Genomic DNA, 13,872 nt, shown 5'->3' on the forward strand with positions numbered 1-13,872 from the left:
GGCAGGGAGTGTTTTGCCTGAACACAATACCTGTTACTGTGCTCACAGTTATTAAACTGGCTGGCTTGATAAACATCAATGGGAATGTTTAACTGCATAGATTATTAGAGGGAGAGAAAGGGAGAGACTGAGAAGAGAGAAAAAGAGAGAGAGAGAAACTAGGCCAGCTATCTACCACAAAGGCAGCTTGCTGAACTCATAGAAAGACCATAAACGAATAAACGATGCTTTTCTATCATTCTATCAGATGTTGCTAGACTGTAGAGAAGTGTTGAAATCCACTGAGTGCCACAACCCATGCCCTAGCAGCAGATCCTGGTGTGGTGGCTCTCTGACGAATGTTCAGTACCAAATAAACTCCATTTGCAGTTCTCTGGGCCCCATTTTGGTCTCTCCCCCTCCTCTACTCACACACTCACACCATAAATGTTTGTGCTGGTAGCAACTACGTCATCTACAATTCATTTCAAAACCACCTCCAGGAAGACGAACGAGGGTTTGAAGAATGCAGATGGGAAGGGAGAGATGAAGAATAGCTGTGGAGATGCCTGTTCGCAGGAGAATAAATATACAATTTTGGATAATTAAATACATTTTAATCCTTTTCAGTGTTGCAGAATTGCAGGAGGGATGACTCACCCACACAGGCTGTCATCGTCTCTCTCTCCCTCTGTTCAGCCTAGCAAGTAACAGGATGATTAGCCTGTTAATAATTATAAACTTCTTGTCTTCTGGGTTCACTTCACTTTGCCTTAATGCGAGGATGCCTTTTGAAAAGCCAGCGCTGACATACTGAAATGTTTAAGAAGCCACAGTGTGACATGTGTTGTTGTCTGAGATACATCTTGTGCATGGTAGGAGGGAACAGGACTATTTGTTCCAGTTGTTATAAATATTTATCATACAAAGATGGGGCCATACTTGCCACCACCGGTGGAAGTGTGAAAAATAAGGCACATCACAGCAGCATTTGCCCAAATGCCTCAACTTCTATGCACAGAGCATAGTTAAACTATAGAACTTGCTCCCACAGGAGGCAGTGATGGCCACAAAGCTAGATGGCTTTAAAAGGGGATTAGACAAATTCATGGACAAGAGGACTTGCCAGTGGCTACTAGCTATGATAGCTATGCTCCAGAGTTAGAGGCAGGAATGATTCTGAACACCAGTTGCTGGAAACCACAGGAGGGCAGAGTGCTCTTGTGCTCGAATCCTGCTTGTGGGTTTCCCACAGGTATCTGGTTGGCCACTGTGAGAACAGGATGCTGGACTATATGATCATAGAATTGTAGAGTTGAGAAGGACCTTGTCCAAGCCCCTGCAATGCAGGAATCTCAACTAAAGCATCCATGGCAGGTGTGCATACAAGCTCTGCTTCAAAACCTCCATTGTACAATGAAAATGACTTTCATGGACACCCCGGAGGGAACACTGCAGCAGCGTTGGACTTGACGATTGCACCACACCTCTCTATGCTGCCTGCAATGTTGATTGTGCAGGTCAACAATGCATTCCTTGTAGGCATTCAAAGGGAGAAGGATCTTAGCTCAGTGGTAGAGCACCTGCTTTTCGTGCAGAACATCCCAGGTTCAATCCCCATCATCTCTCCTGTCCCCTGTCTGAACTTGATGGGCCAGTGGTATGACTCAGCACAAGGCAGCATCCAATGGTCCCATATTGCAATGTGAAGCCAGCAAATTCCAGTTCATCATGAGATTCAGTGCTATGACCTGTAAACTGAATTGGGACAGAAGGTTATTCAAATAATAATAAAAAAACACTGTGCCACATTGCTTCTTTCAATTGGCTTCTTGATGCCAGGGCTGCCTGTGTTACCAGCAATAACCACACTGGAATATACATATATATTGTGCAACACTCCTATAGTACCTAGTACAAGCAGATGTGATCTGTATAGACACAGTGGGATGCATTTCAAGTGCCATGCTGAATCTGCTGCTTGCTTAGGACTTAGTCTGGGACTTTCATGTTTCCTTTTCACTCTGTGGTTCAATACACTGACATATTATATCCTGACATTTTTTTAAAAAGCATCTGTTTCAGCATGTTAAGGTAACTCTGTCTGGCTCCACCTTTGTTTGGTCAGGTGTCGGCTCACCAAATTGAATTAAAGCCTCTATTCATTGTGCCACCGCTTTTTGACATGGTTAGCACCTCGCTTAGATGTTTCGCACAACCTCCCGTAATCCCACTGAAAACAACCCTCCCCCTGAGCCCGTTTCACAAATCCCTTTGTGCGCTATTGTCCTCTTCCTGCAAAATACCTTCCTTTTGTGAGAACCAGCATTTTGACGTTGTTCGGTCTCAACCAGGCCAGGCAAAAGGTTGGGTTAATATTGCAGGAGAGGTTCCAGTGCTTTCCCATTAGATCTTCCTTGTACCATTGCCTAGTTACCCTTCCCCTTTCTCTCCTTTCACTCCCACAGAATCTGTGTTCTGGAAGGTCTCTCAAAACACTGGAGCTGATTGGTGAAAGGGATGCTGAAGGGGAGAGGGCGAGTTTTGTGAAACAAGCAGAAGTCTTGTTTGAAAATGGATGAGCAAATCAGTTGTCCAGTGTCTGTATCTCGCTCTTCTCTCATGCCAGGTCTCCTCTAGCTTGAAGAATTGTATGGAAGAGGAAAAGCTAGCAGGTGAAGCCTGACCAGCAAGGCTGTAAAAAGCAGCACTTCTATTAAATGCAGAATTGAGAACCAGTTTGGTATTAGTATTATTATTTTTTATTATTTATTGCATCCCACCTCACACACCCCCACACACACACCCCGCAGGGAACTCAATGTGGTATATATGGTTTTCTCTCCCCTCCTCGTTTAATTCCCCAAACAAGCCTATGAGGTAGGTTGAGAGGCAGAGAATGGCCACCCAGTGAGTTTCATGGTCGAGTGGGGCTTTGAATCAGAATAGGACTGAAGATAGATGCAATCAGGACCCCCCTCAGCAGTGATCACTGGCCAGTCACTGCATCTTGGCCTAACCTATCTCACAGAGCTGTTGTCAGACGTAGCTCACCAGGTGGGTCAGAACAACTACAACAGCTTCCCAGCAGGTGGGGACCACCACTTTTGCTTCTAGCCATGCCCACTACTGGTGTGTGGCCTCTGGAAGGTTCCTGAAGGGAATGTGGTTCTCAGACTGGAAAAAAGAGTCTCATCCCTGCATCATAGAGCTTGTTTCTGAGGCTTTGCTTAGAGCTGATCTGTGTCTCCTCTACAACTTTAAGCAGCAGACAAGGGAATGAGGCAAAGTGCAAGTAGATAAATAGGTACCGCTCTGGCGGGAAGGTAAACACCATTTCTGAGCGCTGCTCTGGTTTTGTCAGAAGCGGCTTAGTCATGCTGCCACATGACCCGGAAGCTGTATGCCGGCTCCTTCGGCCAGTAAAGTGAGATGAGCACCGCAACCCCAGAGTCGTCCTCGACTGGACCTAACGGTCAGGGGTCCCTTTATCTTTACTATTCCCTAACAGGTCCATCCTGTCCCCTGCCCTTGAAGGCAGTTTGTCTAGCCCGGGGTTTACCGATTATGCCTCAGCAGCCTCAAGAAGAGAGCCTATGGGCAACAATGGAGTCTATTGGTGCCAAAGACTTCTACAGGAGACTATGGCCAGTGAGTCCATGCTTTCCTCTAAGCTTTTGGGGCTAAATCAGATGGTACCTCTCTGTGATCCATCCCACACCTTACAGATGGGATGTAAGAAGAGTCTGCTAGACCAGGCCAATGGCTCATCAAGGCCAGCATCTCGTTCTCACAGCGGCCAACTAGATGCCTATGTGAAACACACCAGCAGGACCTGAAAGCAAGAGCACTCTCCTCGCTTGTGATTCCCTGCAGGTGGCATTCAGAGGCATACAGTGGAGGTAGAACATAGCCATAAGCTGGCATACCCTCCAACCTTTCTCCAATGAAAATAGGGACATGCTAAGGAAAAGCGGGACATTCTGAGATGAAATCAGAAATCAGAACGGCTTCTGTAAATCTGTTCCTGTCCTTGGAAAGAAGGGACACTTGGAGAGGCTTCCGGTTCAGCGCCAGCGCCGATCGGTGGGGTTTCGTCTCGTCTCCGAGGCGACCCGTCTCTGCTAGGAGTGGGGAGGGCAGCGAGAGCGACGCTGCACCCCTTAGAACCCCGGGAAGAGCGTCCCGGGGGCGAATTTTGTTCGGCAGAGCCCCAATCCGGACTCCCCAACTCTCCGGCAAGCTCTAATAAGAGCTCCGGAGCGAGGAGGGTAGAAGTCACGGGGGCCATTTTGAACGACAACGTTACCCTAGCGGAGAGAAGCTTCAAGCCGAAGGCGGAGAGCGCTGGATTCTTTTGAAAAAACGATTCGGAAACAAGATTGTAAGTAATCTCAAAATTTGGATTATAAATTAATTTGGATTTGGGAGAGAGGGGGAAAAAATGGAAGCCACCCCCCCCCCACCAGCAATTTAAGAAACAGTAAATAGAAACCTGAAGCCGTAAACAGAAGATTTTAATTTAAAAGGTTCCCTCAAAGGCATTAAAGAGGATCTCCCCTAGATGCAGGGTAAAAGGGGAGAAAGACTGTGGACGTGAATACCCTGCAGAAAGAGGAAAAGACCATCATGTGGGAAGTAAGAATAGGACTATGTCAAGATGAGACACAACAGCAAGAGTTAAAGCAACAATTCCAGATGGTGATGGCGGAATATGAGTTCTTAGAGGATGAAGCTACTGAAACTGAGGAGGACGAGTGTGAGAATGACAGTGACAGTGATTTGGAGGATTTTGACAATGACGGGGACTGTGATTTGGAACGAAAAGATGAAGACGATGACTGTGATAATATAATACAAAATGAAGCTCACCACGAAAGAAAAGATGATTTTACTCTACAAAAAGTCATGTGGAGTGCCCCCCTTTTGAGGAGGGTACGATTGGATTTACTGGAGCTCCAGAATGCCCACAGGGAAGAGGGAAAAAATAATCAGAGAAGAGAAGAAACTCAGGGGTGCTGTATGGAGGCCTGGATGGCAAAATACTGTAAAAAGGGGGTGGGGTGAAGGGAGAGTGGGGTTGTGATTAATAGGATGGATTATTAGGATTAAAACTGGACTGCTGACTACGGAACTTGCTGGATTGGAGGGTTGGAGCCGGAAATTGGGGATGAAAGGTTAGATTGGGAATAGTTATAGTTTAAAAGTGAATTGATTTTGGAAAAAGGTGAAAATATGGAGGCTTATAGAGGGGGAAAAAATTAGGCACGGGAAGAAAAATTGGAGTTTGATTTTTAGTGATTTAGATATTCGGTGAAAATGATAATAGTCAAGTTTTAAAATAGTATGAGGTATAAAGGTAATTATTTTATAGATTAAGAAACTGTTGAAGAGGATAAAAAAGGGACGAAAACCGGGGAAGGGGGGAGGTCGGGGAAGCCCACAAAATATGGTTTATTAATTATGAGTGGAAAAAAGATTATTTTTGTTTTGTTTGTTTTTTTCCTTTTTTTTCCTTTTTCCTTTTTTTTATTCTTTTTGGTATGAGAATAGATGGTTGGATGGATGCCTTCCTGCGCACTGCCCTGATTTCCTGGAGCTCTCTGGTGGCAGGGGGGGGGGCTTTGGGGCAGGGGAGGGGGAGGAGGACAGAAATCCAACCATAAAATGGACCATCTCTGACTGTTCACCTGTGTGGGATACTTCTGTGGCAGGGGAGGACCCATGGAGGAGGGTGGGAAGAAGGTGGAAAAGGTGTTCATGTATGTACTGTTTTTTTGTAATTTGTAAAATCAATAAAAATTATGTTAAAAAAAAAAGAAGGGACACTTGGAGGATCTGAGCTAGTAACCCCTGATAGCCTATCTAGATTTTGTTGTCATCGTCTTCCAGTAAGAGCTGTAGGCAATCCAGCTCCACACTAGAACTGGGTATTGGAGTACAGCATGGAGACTTTGATAAATGTAGTCTTGCTTGGTTTATGCGGCCACTCAAGTTGGTCCTTCTCAGCACCAAGTGCGACCAGAGACACTTAATGGCATTGACCTCAGTTAATAATTACACTTATGGTCCCTTTGATCATTCACAGATACACAGGGTCTGTTTCATGGCTTCAAAAATATTTACCGGAGTCACGAGGCTCTTTGTTGTTTTGCTATCTGCCCTGCCCAGGCTCATTGTTGCTAAGCATCAAGTAAGTGCCCATCTAATTGATCTATGCATGAAAGGAAGTGGCCTAGTCCATAAAAAAATATTGTTGTCTTTACATTCAGAGTCACTTCACCACTCTTATTTCTTTTGTTTACTGTGTTGCTGGGAAATGGTGGGAAATGAGAAACACAAGAAGCCTTGCTCTGGACATCTCGATACACTGGTAAAATGCATTGTTCTATGCGCAGGGAATTACTTTAGGTCACACCCGCACAATTTGCGGCCACTAAGCTGAATACTGCCTGTTAGCAGATCATGGATTCAGGTAGGTAGCCATGTTGGTCTGACACAGTCAAAATAAATTAAAAAATTGTCCAGTAGCACCTTAGAGGCCAACTAAGTTGGTTCTGAGTATAAGCTTTCATGTGCATGCACGAAAGCTTATACCCACTCCACCCTCCCACTATATAAGAGTCTGGTCAGGTGACTTCTGTTTCGGTGTATCTGAAGAAGTGTGCATGCACATTAACTTAATTTTATACCCACAACCAACTTAGTTGGTCTCTAAGGTGCTACTGGACAATTTTTAAATTTATTTTGTCGGCAGATCAATAAGCCATGGGTGTGGTCAAGAACTTAGCAGCCAACAGGTCATGGCTTTTTCCTAAGGTTTGACGGGGTCTGCTAACCTGTTGTGGGCCATTGGTCAATTTCACTTGGGTATAATTTGCAAGAGCACTGCCATGCTTTTGTGCTGCTCCCATTCATTTCAATGGCTAAATGAGTGGGATCGTATCTCAGTGATAGAACTTAAACCCAACATTATTGAGTTGTTCCTGTTTTTGTTATTATTTATTTTGTGTTTTTATATTGTGATTTTATGTTGTGTATAGCAGTGTTTCTCAACCTTTTTTGGGCCATGGCACACTTGTTCCGTGAAAAAAATCACGAGGCACACCACCATTAAAAAAGTTTAAAAAAATTAACTCTGTGCCGCCCTATATTGACTATAATTATGACTGTAAGAAACACTTGCCAATTGCTGTGTTGGTTGCAATCTCCTGTAATAAGGCTTCACAAGCCGTCCGGCGGGTCAGTGTTGTGTATTGGCGGCCGCCAGGCTCGTTTGCACTGAGCTTTGGGAAAGAGGAGGAGAAATATTGCTTTCTGGCGGGTCAGTGCTGTTTATTGGCGGCCGCCAGGCACGTGACAATGCAAATCGCCCTTCTCGTCGCCACACGTCGCGGCACAGCAGCCAGTGTCTCGCGGCACACTAGTGTGCCGTGGAACAGTGGTTGAGAAACGCTGGTGTATAGGGTGGTATACAAACTATCATCATCATCCTAAAAATAATAATAATATTAGGAATTTGGGGGAAATTGAATTAGATTCACAACTGAATTTGAACCAACCGAATCATGAAATAATACAAAAACAGGAACACAACTCTCCTTTGAGAGAAATGTGCATGTTAGAAGAAAGTGTGCATTAAAATGTATATATTAGTGAAAAATTAAGTCAGCATCTTGTTCTCATAATGACTAACCAGATGCTTATGGGAAGCCCACCAACAGGGCATGCGCACAACAGCAGTCTTGAGCATACACAAATATACAAATATCTACCACATCATCCCTAACCGTGCGCTCACTCAAAAAGGGAAACAATGCTTACATTTGCAGAGAACTTATTTTTGAAGGCAACAATCCTCACTGTTCATCCTCAGTGTATGGCTTTCTAAGATTTACCACCCCTTAACATGCTTGCAGCATTTAGCATGGCCATACAAATGTTCTTCTTCTTCTTCTTTGGCGATCACTCGTAGCCGAGTAAGATTGCCTTCCATAAACACGGTTTTCACAATGAGTCCGTAAGTGACTGTGGAGGCCAATTCTGGATCTACACATCCTTCCACAGTCGGGACATTAGTTTCCAGGCAGGAGTTGATCATGGTGTTACATTGCATGTAGGCTATACTGGTCAGTTTGGCAGCTAGGGTTATGGTATCTGGGCCACTACAAAACAAGACTGCTCTACAACAGAAGGTCAGGTAGCACTGGTTTTTCCTGTGAAGGTAGCCATGCAATATTACATATAAGGAACCACACTAGCGAATATGTTTGCCTTTCCTATATTTCCTCATTCTTACAGGAACAACTCGTTATTTTTTTCTGGTTCCTTGTTGAAATAAGCTGTTGCCTTCCTTGAATGGGCAATTTTAACTTAACGGTCAGCTTTTGTGTACCCCCAAAGGAATACAATCTCTTATTGTGGGAGGCAAGGCTCCTATATGGTGAGTTATGAGTATATGAGCATTTAGGGAAGAGAAGATGAGACAGACTTTATGGGGAAACATTATGGCGTTAAAGGGGGGTGTAGCATTTCCATATGAGAAAATGTCTAGAGGCAGTTTAGATAGATGGAAAGCAAGCGGTGAATTGTTGTATTGGGAATAATATGAGGGTAGTCTGCTGGGCTAATTTATTGACCTACAGTGCTCCTTTAACTGCCTTGAAAACAAAATCAACTTCAAATCCACCTTGAGAGAAATACAATTAATTGGCGTTTTCCTCCTTGAACGTGTGAGCAGATGGCGGTTGGGGTTGAGTGGGGTGCAGTTTACAGACGTCACAATCAGAATTTAATCCAGTACAATTACAAAGTGTTAGGTGGGAGATGGACGTTTAGAATAAAAAGTGGACAACTCCAGGGCATGTTCACCTGAAAGTTGTGATAAGTTCAAAAATATCCAGCTTGGGGGAAAGTTCCCATATCGGAAAGTTTGCTTTCTTTCGTTAAAAGTACAGTACGTATATATTTGAAGCTAACACACTGAATGGAATATTCTTGCAGGATGATAAAGTGGTCCGGATACTTTAGAGAACAAAGATGGATACTCTTCCATTTCCTACTTTTTATTTCAAGTGTTCTGGTCAAATGCTAATTTCACTGAGCTAATGATAGAGCAGAAAGTTACTTTGCCCCAGCCCACTTCCCCCCCCCCCTTACCTCATCTACAAATGCAGACCCTGATCAGGATGAGAGCAATGGGATAGATCAATTAAATGCCACCAATATCAGTTAAACACAACTAATTTTTCCTGAAGGGACTTAGCCAGGGGAGAGAGTGGGCTTTTAGAGACCTCCTGGGATTCACCCCCTGGCCCACATTGGCATAACATGCAGCCACAAGCTACATCCATGTGCCTTATCACTACCTATAGGGAAAAGGCTGAAGATCAGTGGTAGAGCATCTGAAGATCCATGTTCAACCCACCAACATCTACAGGTAGGGTTGGGAATGTCCCTTGCTTGAAACCCTGGAGAGCCACTGCTAGTCAGTGTACCGTAGAGAATACAAAACTAGATATACCAATGGTCTGCTTCAGTACAAGGCAGTTTCCTGTGTTCCCTGCCAACATCCACAAATTTGCCCTCTGCACACACTGAAGCAGGCAGGGGAATGTGGAAGTGAAGGCAAAGAGGAACACCTAGAAATATGCAAGATAAAATGTGCAGGGGGAGAAAAGAGAAACCCTGCACCTCCAAAGCATTTCCCCTTCAGCCTACTGACAGCTCGCTTTGTCCATCACCTTCCTTGACACCAGCTCATGTTTTTCACACAGCCTGTCAACTGGAAGAATGCCATCTTCTCTATGTGCTGCCAAAGGCTTCCGAACAACCGGCTATCTTGACTATTAACCAGCAAATTGCCGAACGTAAGAAGAGTCCTGCAGGGTCAAGCCACAGGCCTATCTCACCCAGCAATGGCCAACCGGAGGAGTGCCGGAAGCCCAGGAGCGCAGTAGCAGCATCACAATGTTCTAATGCAAGGGTAGCCAACATGGTGCTCTCCAAACGTTGTAAACTTCAACTCCCATAATCCTTGACCATTGGCCATACTGACTGAGGACAATGTCAGTTGTAGTCCAAAACTCATGGGGAACATCACGTTCACTGTCATTGTTATAATGTGCTATCGGCTGACAGAGCAGGAGAAATCAAGGTTAGCACATCTCCCTGCAGAAGCTGGAGTACAACTGTTCATTCATTCATCCATATAATTTATATTCTGCCTATGAAATGGGTAGTGAAAATCATGCACATTGGTTGGATTTTGCTGCCTCCATTCTCCCGCCTCTTGACACTTGTAACCATTATAAATATTTCCAGGAAGAGGCAGGAGCTTGCTGTCTACCCCCATGACCATCAGCTGGAATCTACTCCTTGGTTTGTGAGCAAGAAAGCAAATTCACACTCTGTTCTCCCAGCAGCTGAACATTTACATGTGAAGCACTGAGGAACCAGAGCTGGCAGGAAATAATACGGTTTCCCTTTGTTCATGGGTGTTTACTCCAAGCTGCTGTATTTCAGACAGAAATGGCATAAGGAGACACAATGTGGTGTAGTGCTTAGAGCATGGGTAGGCAAACTAAGGCCTGGGGGCTGAATCCGGCCCAGTCGTCTTCTAAATCCAGTCCGCAGACGGTCCGGGAATCAATGTGTTTTTACATGAGTAGAATGTGTCCTTTTATTTAAATGCATCTATGAGTTATTTATGGGGCCTGCCTGGTGTTTTTACATGAGTAGAATGTGTGCTTTTATTTAAAATGCATCTCTGGGTTATTTGTGGGGCATAGGAATTCGTTCACCCCCTCCCAAATATAGTCCGGTCCCCCACAAGCTCTGAAGGACAGTGTACCGGCCCCCTGCTGAAAAAGTTTGCCGACCCCTGGCTTAGAGCATTGGACTGTTGTTGTTTAGTCGTTTGGTCGTGTCCGACTCTTCGTGACCCCATGGACCAGAGCATACCAGGCACTCCTGTCTTCCACTGCCTCCCACAGTTGGTAGCTTCGAGCATTGGACTAGGACCAAGGAAAGGCAGGTTCAAACCCCCGCTCTGCCATGAAACTCAGTTTGGTTGACTTTGGGCTTATCAACCTAGCCTACCTTACAGGCTTGTTATGGGGATAAAATGCAGGGGAGGGAACTATATACACTGTCTTGAGTTCCTTGGGGAAAATATGGGATATAAGTATAGCAAATAAATAAATGAATTTGCATGAAGTGAGGCCACCTTCTGGGGCCGCCTGTTTCCTGGCCAAACACTGCTTATTGTTAGGAAGATTCTGCTGATGCTTAGCTGAAATCAGTTTCCTTGACATCTCCACCCATTAGTCGTGCCCTCTGGATCAACAGAGAATAGCATCTGCTCCATCTTCTGTGTCACAGCCCTTCAGATGTTTGAAGAAAGTTATCAGACTTATTGCTTTCAATGTCTGCTTTTAGAGTTACACAAATTCCTTAGCAAGGATTTATTATTCTTCAGACGCAGTTGGAGACTCTTATATGAAGTAATAGTGGTGGTTCCATCTTGAAGGCCCATAGGTATGATTAGCTGTTTTATAGCTAATCTATTCGTGGATTGCAGATCCAGATCTGCCCATTTGAACACTCTTTAATAGAACACTCTACCGACATATCTGTTGCTATAGCCCATGCAAAGGGAAATGAATTGTATGCATTTCTCATTTCCTGAGGGGCAATGAGGGGAAATGAAGGTCATAGGTGTCCTCTGCAAGCCTTTGTAGAGGATTTAGTAGAGTGTGAAAAGAGGAAAAGGAAGAAAGGGGTTAAAGAGTCATTGGCCTTGTCCATGGCTGCTGTTTTCATGGTGATGTAACTGACTTCCTCGATTGTCCTCTGGGTTTTTCCTGTACATTTTCAGCACAAATCATGCTTATGACAGTAGTATTTAATCTGTCAGAGATGAATTCTGCTTCAGCCTCTCTGGCGAGCTTTTCTATCTCAACAAGTTCAAGCTTGATCATTTGCCATTGAGATCTTTCCTTGATTCACATGGGGTGTGTTGCTGGGATCAGCCATGCCAAGGTGAGAGTCATATGTAAACAAATGAAACCTTCGTGTTTACATTTTGATCAAGGGACTCTATGGCTTAGCTGGAGCTGTGTCAGCAGTTGCCATGCGAGCTCTGTTGTGTTTGAAGAGGTCTTAGCAAAATTCTGAAAAGGGGTGTGGAACATTGACTTTAAAGTGCCATTGCGCCCTTCCCAAACCTTGAGGCACTGGGAACTCCGGGCTGTTTCCTAGCTGCGAGACAGCTTCAAGGACTATTCCACTCCCTTGAATTTGTGAGAACTTTTGCTGCCAACAATGTGCTGTGTTTATTGCTAGAAGTAGGGCAACACTGTTGGGGTCACAGCCAGCCTTCTTGGCTACAAGCAGGGGTGGGGTAGCCTATGGCCCTCTGGGTGTTGCTGGACTACAACCACCATAATTCCTGACCTTTGGTCATGTTGGTTGGGGAGTTGGAGTCCAGCAATAGCTGGAGGGCCTGACAGCTCATCCTGGTCTACAGTTTCAGGATGAATTACTGGTGCAGAATTCAATTCAATAGGACAAGTTGGTTTAAGCATATCACACTGATCCTGGCCAGGCTGCATTGGCTGCCAATTAGCTTCCAGGCCCAATTCAAAGTGCTGGTTTTGACCTTAAAAGCATTAAATGGCTCAGGACCACAATACCTCAAAGACCACCTCTCTCCATAGGAAGAGACCCTGAGTTCATCCTCTGAGGCCCTTCTTTGTGTGTCTCCTCCACAAGAGTTCACAATGTGGAAACTCGAGAACGGGCCTTTTCATCAGTGGCTCCCCATTTGTTGAATGCTCTCCTCAAGGAACTTTGGCTGGTGACTTCAGAATACACCTTTAGGAGCCAGGTGAAAACGTTCCTTTTTAACCAGGCGTTTGGCTGATTAACACCATATACGCCTTTTAAATGTGCTTGTGTGAGGGGGAATATGGGGGGTGCTATTGATTTGTTGTTGTTGTTGTTATCATGCATCTGGTATTTTTATATTGTACTTTTAGGTTGAGAACCGTCCTGAGATCTGCTGATGAAGGGCGGTATACAAATTTAATAAATGATAATAACAACCTAACAATAAGGCATAATGTCTCATTACACTTCCACTCACTAAGCTCCACACATTACTTCTGCTATTCCAGATGGGCCTCTGGCTGAAGGATGCACTGTGAATGTGGCTTTTCCTAATCTTGGGTTATGAGAAATTAAGGCCAACCTTGTAACTAACCCATACATAATGTAAGCCTGTATAATGGGGAGCTGCTCCCAGAGTTATGGAGCTCCAGAGTTATAGGGTGTTGTGGCACTTTTAAACTTTGGATTTCCCTCCCCATGTACATGAGACAGGCACCATCTTTGCTGTCTTTTGGGTACCTTAAAAAAACCGCCTTCTTTTAACATGCCTTTTAAGTAGAGATCTTCCCTAGTCTAACTCTGTATTGGAATTGTTTTTAAGATGCCTTCTTACTCGTTGTTTACCGCCCTGGACTCCTTTGGGAGGAGGGGCAGGGTAGAAATTTAATGAATGAATTAACAAATAAATAAATGCAGGCTGAGCTGGGTGGACATGCCAAGAGAAAGAGTGGAAAGGGTGGCAACATTTAGATACTGTCACAGGGAGGCAGATAGCGTTTCTAAGTCCAAGTAATGAATGAATAAATAAATAAATAAAGAACTTCTGGCCTAAATATAGACGTAAGGATCAGGTTCATGGGGCTCCAGATTTATAGTTTAACATCCGTTAATCAACAGAAAATATACACATACAACCTTGCATGTGGCACACAAGTAGAAGATACTAAATGTTCCAGAATCACATTCCTTAGTATGAATGCATTGCCTTGAGGATAATTGGAT

At 44.4% G+C, this 13,872-nt stretch overlaps 1 long non-coding RNA gene across 1 annotated transcript; it reads left to right on the top strand.

Moving 5' to 3' along the window:
* Positions 1-8,306: 8,306 nt before the first annotated feature.
* On the top strand, positions 8,307-13,819 carry LOC148686367 (uncharacterized). Its single transcript, XR_015949149.1, has 3 exons — positions 8,307-8,422; positions 9,756-10,135; positions 13,020-13,819. It is a non-coding gene; the product is annotated as an uncharacterized LOC148686367 (long non-coding RNA).
* Positions 13,820-13,872: the final 53 nt, after the last annotated feature.

The sequence above is a fragment of the Zootoca vivipara genome, chromosome 3 (genome assembly GCF_965207765.1).
Source record: "Zootoca vivipara chromosome 3, rZooViv2.hap1.1, whole genome shotgun sequence".
Classification (NCBI taxonomy): domain Eukaryota; kingdom Metazoa; phylum Chordata; class Lepidosauria; order Squamata; family Lacertidae; genus Zootoca; species Zootoca vivipara.